Here is a 7,821-nt window from a genome sequence, read left to right on the forward strand (position 1 = left end):
GGGGAAGAAAAGCATCTCATGCACCTGCTATCTGTTCCTGACAGAAGAAAAGCATGACAGATGTCTTCCAGTGAGTATTTCTGTGGGGTTAAGTGCCTCGTTCTGAGCCACGATGGAACGACCTGTCATGGCACGAAACCTCGCTGACCAGTGATCAGCTGTCATGTTGTAGGGAGCAAACATCTGAGTCCACTGCCACGACAGAGAAAAATAAAAGAAATCATTTTAAAATTTTAAAAAAATTTGAAAAGATCCCAAAAAAATAAAAAAGTAATTTAAAAAACAAAAACAAAAATAAACAATTGTACATTTTAAAATATAACATTTAAAAAAAAATTAAATGCAAAACTAATAATAAAATAAATTGAAAAAACATATGTTGAACAAATTAAAATGAAATAATTATTGTACATGATATTATTGTTATAATAATGAAATCTATTTATTCTTATTATTATAATTACTGATACGATTATTGTATTGAAGAAAAAAATTAGATTTATATAATGTGTTATATATTATATATACATTTGAATTTTTTAAACCAAAAACTATAATAGAATAAATTTGAACGAAATAAATGAAATGAAAGTACATTTATTCAAAATGATTACAGATATGATTATTGTAAGAATGTACAGAATGCTCATCTTTTACATCATAATTGTAAAAAAAGAATACAACGAATGGTGTGAAATCATATTTGTCCAACAAATGTTCATCAATCTTTTTTATATCTAATAATGATCATAATTTTTTTAAATATAAATAAAAAAAACAGCCTGTGAGTTAAGAGTCAAGAACCGTGGCATAGCAGAGGTATCGTTGCCGTGACAACCACTTGAGCAAACACAATATTTGCATGCGCACAAAATACCTCAGACTTCGACTCCCACATCTGATTTTGTAACAGATCAGATCAGCTGTTTATGTGGAGCCTTTTCAGTAAGGAGATGTAACTTTAAATGTTCAAGACAAAAAGATATGTTTTGGGGTTTTTTTTTTTTTTTTTTTTCAGTAACATGACAAGCTGTTTTTTTTTTTTGTTTGTTTGTTTGGTTTTTGTGCGTATGTCTTATTATCTTTGAGATACAGAAGGACTTGGAAAAACACACTACCCTGTAAGTTATTATTTTTCTGTAAAAGCACCAAAAAATACAACATGGCGTACTTTTTTGAGAAAAATATTTTTTTTATGATTTTCTTTTTTCATCTATTTTTTATATTTTCTTTGAAAATTAAAACCAAAGGATCCAGATGTTGTGAGACGTTGAAGAAGAGACTGGTGTAGATGCACAAGGAATGGCTCGTTCTTCCCTGAGTGTCCTCTGCTGTAGCTGGTCTCGTCTCTCCGTCAGAGGACGGATAGATAAGGAACGTGTGCTGGACGTGCGGGCCCTGCCGCGGATAAGCCATTCTCTACATGCTTGCCGCTACACCTCACCTGTACGCTAAGGAGACAGCCGACAAGAGCGAGCGAGAGAGAGACAGAGACACGAAAAGGAAGACAGTGAGTCTGAAAGAAAGAGATAACAAACAAGAAAGGTGACATGAAATGTACTAAAAATAATTAAAAGTGAAAAAGGGAGTATCTTTTCTGACCAGATACAGTATGTTGGTTCCAGGGAAGCTAAGAAGCCTGGATTAAGTTAACAACTGCAAGGAACTCTGGGGAATCAGAGAACTGTGCTCAGCTCTTACTGACATTGTCAAGAAGTGTTGTTTTCTTTGCTTTTAAATCTGAAAATCTGAAAGCCTTTGTTTTGTTTGCACATCTTAAGTTTCGCTAATTAATGGTGCTTGCAAAGCAACATTCTTGTTATTGTGCCGGACAAAATTTCGTCGCATAACTTGTCCCACAGCTTTTGTCCTAGACCCATGAATGAGGTCTCCAATTGACCGGCTCATTGAGGAGAGGTGTGCTATGACTTTTTTAAGCGATCCGAATTCCTGAATTCCCGGTACGGAAGCTCAAAGTGGCTTATTTTTCCCATAGACTTCCATTATAAATTTTGGAGGTTTATAACTCGGCAAGTTTTCGATTTAAACCAAACTCGACCAGCTCCCTAAGGACCGTACTCCATACAAAGTTTTATTCCAGTAGCAACTTTTGTCCAAAAGTATTGGCACCCCACCGGGTATTCACGTGACATCACATGTAGTCCTGCCCACTTTTTGAAGCGAAATCAAAAAGTTAGCACAACATGGACATGTCATACATCAAAACACTCAGCACGATGAGCGTAACTTGCCACGTGCAAGCACCATTCACATTTTCTTCTGGAAATGTACATTCTAGTTATATTTATTTCTGTTTCTGCTCAATAATACCCTGGCGCTGTTGAACTTGATTGAATGCAACTGTAAATGCTTAGAAAAAAACACTATTCATATGAAAATATTCATGAATAAGGAGATCCCGATGTGCCGTTACAGGACAAATAATCAACTTCGGGTGAATGTCACTAAACTTCACATCTGACTACATCCCAACATGCAGCTGAGGATTATTTCCCTATAACAGTATCCCGGCTGTCTTTTATTATCTATGTAGAAAGTTCATCCAAATATTGGGTTTAGATGAAATAGTAGCTCAAATTTTATTAACGACTCTTTACAAATAAGATCTGACATGACTTCACTTACAACAGATTTATTTTTTAACAAAAAATGATGTAATATAGTTTCAGGATTGTTGCATGTTTTAACTCCAGACAGCTAGACAGGATGTGGAGGTGAATGCACAATATTTGCTCTTTGATGTTCGAGTGATTCTCCTTGTTTTCTTTGTTTCCAACGTGGCAGTTAGACACAGACCATTAAAATGAAGATCTTGAGGCGACTCATAACATCATAACAGCTTCATCGAAGTTCGTGTACGCCGACCCTTTACATCGGAACTTCAAAAAGCTAACAGCATTTTTTTTTTTTTTTTTTTTTTGCATTTAAATGTTAGCATCATGCTGATTCCCAGAACAGAACTAATGAGAGACATTTGCGTTTATGAGCAAGACATCTGGGAACAATCTGAGTCTCTGTGACACTGACTGTGTGTGTGTCTCGCACAGTAGGAACACTGTAGTGCTCCTGACCCCAATTTCATCTCCTTGTCACCATTTTCTTTGTAGGCGGCCTGAATAACTTATCCGCCTCTTACGTCTTCCTGTGCAGCAGCCAAAGAAGGAGATAAAGACAGCTAGACACAGAGGACAGCACTGAATTATGTTGATATTATTTAATCACTTTCTCAAAATATTGTGTTAATGAAGGTTTCATTCATTTATTCATTCATTCTTTCCTCTAACTCCTTGAGGTGGACCTACAGCCAATCCCAAGAAACAGCATGCATGAGCCTGAAATACACCATGAGAGTGGCCTCTCATTAAAAGCGGTCCTAGAATACAGACCTGAGGAACCTCTGGAGAGTCAAGTGTTTCCCCTGCTCTCTCACATACCTGCCACAGTTCTCCACCTAATGAGCAAGCACTTTAACATAAATCAGGTGAGTAAGGGTTTTCCAAACATGGCTTGAATAACTTGAGTACATTTAAGCTCCCGAGTGGCACAACAGGATATCATCCAGAGTTTGGAATCCTGATGATACCACAGCCGTCTATAACTAGGAGGCCACGAAAGCAAAACTGCCTGCACAGGGTAGGAAGGATGGTATGCTCTAGCCAATTGTAGGCATCTGTTAACTACTTACCCTATGTAGGCAGAAGACTGAGACTTTTTTAACGAGTATCCTACACTGCATGGAAGGCAAGTGGCTTTTTTCAAAAAAAAAAAAAAGAAAAAAAAGAAGCAGTCTTAAAGGAAGCACATGTTCACCTTTCACCCTCATTGGTTGGTGGTAGTTGTAAGACAGGGCGGAGCTAGACAGTAGGTGAGAATTGACAGGTGACCCCAGTAGATCTTGGTATTTGTGTCTATTTGCATTTGAGTGCCTTCTTTGCTCCATATATTGACAAGGTTCTCTGGCTCTTCCATTTTATTGGCCATAACCCTTATTCTGCTGTCAAAAGAAAAAAAAGAAACAGGAAGTAAAACTACTGAACCACCTCCCACCACCTTTTGCATGAGGACCAGAGATCGACTAAACACAAAAGCTTTCGCATTCCACCAAACATCCTGAAATCTCGAGGGTTCAAACAGCCCCAGGTCTGGAAATAACTTTAATTGTAAAAAAAAAAGAAGACTATTAATTCTATTAGGAATAAAAGCTCAAAGTTCCAGAGAAAAACAGACTGAATCTCTCACAGAGAAAGTAAGTACTCAAGAGGTAAAGTTTCGAGAGTAGAGATGAGTTTCTTTATGTTGCAGTACTATCTCTGGCTCGGGAATCATTACCGCATGTCGGTGATTTCACAAACAGCATGAATACACTTCAGAATGTATATGTGTGATTAAGCGTGAAGGAGAGTTGCCGGCTGTAACGACTTCATCTTTATGTAGGCGCTCGAGTAATTTTCCTCTCTCTGATGTCTCATGAGGAAGCGATCTGCTTTCACTTACTCTTCGGTTTGTGTTAATGAACCCCTTGTTTCAGAAATTTCATTCCTCAGGTCATATTCTCAAACAGAAAAAAACAGACAAGTAAGCATTTATGCGAGCGGGAAAACTAAGCGACCTCATTCCCTCGACTGTCCTAAGGACTTACCCGAAATCTATATTTCGGATTTGGATACCCAGCTCTATTGTAGAGGTATTCTATTGATCAGGTACTAACTTCAGATGTTTTTCAGATCGCTTGATGAGTTTGATCGCAAAAAGTCCTTTATTACATGCTGTGTTATAATTAAAGAGGTCGATGCGGCAATTCACGGTGAGGTTGGTATATAAGACAGCAGCTACTGTAGTTTGCAGGTGCAGGATTAAGGAGGTTGCAAGGATGACCCCCTGTGTGTTGTACTTCACACAAGCACTGCTTGGCAAGTTTCGAAATAAGTCTTAGTTTGTTATTCAGGTTTGAGTCCCAGCTCGGTCATGTTCCATCTGTCGCAGAGGCTCCTTGAGGATGTGGGGAAAAAGTGTAGCAAAATTCTGTCTTTTCAGCAGGTGGAAAAATGGAACAAAAATAGATTCATTATAATTCTGTGTGGGGACACGGTGGCTTAGTGGTTAGCATGTTCGCCTCACACCTCCAGGGTTGGGGGTTCGATTCCCGCCTCCACCTTGTGTGTGTGGAGTTTGCATGTTCTCCCCGTGCCTCGGGGGTTTCCTCTGGGTACTCCGGTTTCCTCCCCCGGTCCAAAGACATACATGGTAGGTTGATTGGTATCTCTGGAAAATTGTCTGTAGTGTGTGTGTGTGTGTGTGTGTGTGAGTGAATGAGAGTGTGTGTGTGCCCTGCGATGGGTTGGCACTCCGTCCAGGGTGTATCCTGCCTTGATGCCTGATGATGGCTCCCCGTGACCCGAGAAGTTCGGATAAGCGGTAGAAAATGAATGAATAATTCTGTGTATTTGATTCACTTTAGCACACCACAATGACTACGAAGTGAAAGTATAAAATGCAAGATCAATTGACTTTGTTTATAGTTTATAGATACTTTTAGTTCTTTTGCTCGTTGCTCGTTGCAAATTCAGATTCGTCTCTTAGTCCAATGACATGTAGGCTCTTGTAGGCTAAATAGCATCAAGGACTTGTCTGTAGTGTGAGTGTATTACCTTGTTAAAGGTTGCCAACCCATCCAAAGAGCCTCATTCCTTCCTATGAGTCTCCAGGGAAATATAAACAAAATAAAATACACCCACTAACTCTGACCCCATGCCCACATGGCTACCCTATTCCCACCTCATAACCCTCACCTCCATGCCCACATGTCCACTCCATGTCCACCCCATAAACCCTGCCGCCATGTATGGTATAGCTAAATACACTGCATGTTATTACATGTGATGTTTTAGCCTAGTTGTTAAGGTGTTGGACTACTAATTGGAAGATTGTGAGTTTGAATCCCATGTCTTACCCATGTCCATGTCCCACTGCTCCAGGTGTGTGTGTGTGTTCACTGCTCTGTGTGTGCACTTTGTATGGGTTAAACGCAGAGAACAAATTCTGAGTATGGGTCACCATACTTAGCCGTATGTCACGTCACTTTTCCAAGCAGCCGCTGCTGGGCCCTCGAGCAAGGCCCTTAACCTTCAATCGGTCAGTTGTATAAAAATGTAAGTCACTCTGGATAATGTGTCTGCCAAATGCCGTAAATGTAATTAAACGAGTCTCAAGATAGTGCAGTGTAAATGTAGTCACAATTTATTTATTCATTGGAAATTCAGTACTGAGTATAAAAAAACTTAAACAAATCTTTACCAAGTGTGTGTATTAACTAAAAAAATCCATGCAGTTGTGTTCAATAAATACTCAGATATTTCTATAATTACCCAAAGTTTTGTGTATGAATCCAAAGCTAATTTTCTTTTTCTTTTTTTTTTTTTTGTTTGATCTCCAGAACACTTCACATTTCTGTGGTGCTATAGACTCAGTTTGCTCAGTTTAATAGCTCGCTTCCTATGGTCGAGTCGATTCAAAACACAAAGTTAATGCTTATTGGTTCACTGGCTGTGAGTAAACAAACCAAATCAAATAGCAAAATAACAAATTCAACCAAAGGAGCAATAAGTCAAGTTGCAGTAGCGATAAATAAAATGATCAAATTGTATTTAATTAATGGGGCTTGCAAAGCAACATTCTTACTAGAATGTACATTTCCTGAAGAAAATGTGAATGGTGCTTGCACATGGCAAATCTCGGAAACTAGTGCAGACGAGCATGTGATGTCATCCAAATACACGTGAGGAAGTTCCCCTCATTGATCTGAGTGTTGTGATATGTTACATGTCCATGTTGTAAAAAGTTTTGTGATTTTGCATATTTTGGGGGAGGGGCTGCTTGATAGTTCAAAAGCTTGCCGAGTTATAAACCTCCAAAATTTAAATTACAAAAATTATTGTGCATACTCTTCCGGACAAAACTTCAGAGCGTAACTTGTCCCGCAGCTTTTGTCCTAGACCCATGAATGAGTTGTCAAATTGACCGGCTCATTAAGGAGAGGTGTGCTATGACTCTTCTAAGTGATCCGAGTACCGGTACTTTCGGCACCAGGTCTCAAAGTGGCCTTTTTCCCCATAGACTCCCATTATAAATTTGGAGGTTTAAACTCGAACTAATTACACCAAACTCGGCCAGCTCCTTTAGGGTGATACTCTGAACAAGGTTTACATTGGTGTACCGACTGGCCTTTCAAAAAACTTTTTACAACATGGATATGTGACATATCAAAACACTCAGAACAATGAGGGGAACTTCCTCATGGGTATTCTGATGATGTCAGGTGATGTCACGTGATGTCACATGAAAACCAAAATTTAGCACAACATAGACATGTGACATATCAAAACACTCAGCACGATGAGGGGAACCTGCCATGTGCAAGCACCATTCACATTTTCTTCAGGAAATGTATGTTCTAGTTTATTTGTACTACGCTTTTAACAATTGACATTGTCTCAAAGCAGCTTTAGAGAAGCATAGAATCAGAATAAATAGTTACTATTTATCTCTAACATTTATCCCTAATGAACAAGCCTGAGGTGATTGTGGCAAGGAAAAACTCCCTGAGGTAACATGAGGATGAAACCTTGAGATGAACCACAATCAGAAAGGATCACACTTTTACAAATCCATGAACCACCAGCATTAAATCATCTTTCTTACTTGGGTGCTTGTTTCAGAAGCTTCCCACCTACTTTTTTGTCTTTCACTAAATAAAATCCATGATTTCTTGTGGTCAGATGATGCGGTGGAAGTGCTCAGTCA

Source organism: Tachysurus fulvidraco, chromosome 9, assembly GCF_022655615.1.
Source record: "Tachysurus fulvidraco isolate hzauxx_2018 chromosome 9, HZAU_PFXX_2.0, whole genome shotgun sequence".
In the NCBI taxonomy this organism is placed as follows: domain Eukaryota; kingdom Metazoa; phylum Chordata; class Actinopteri; order Siluriformes; family Bagridae; genus Tachysurus; species Tachysurus fulvidraco.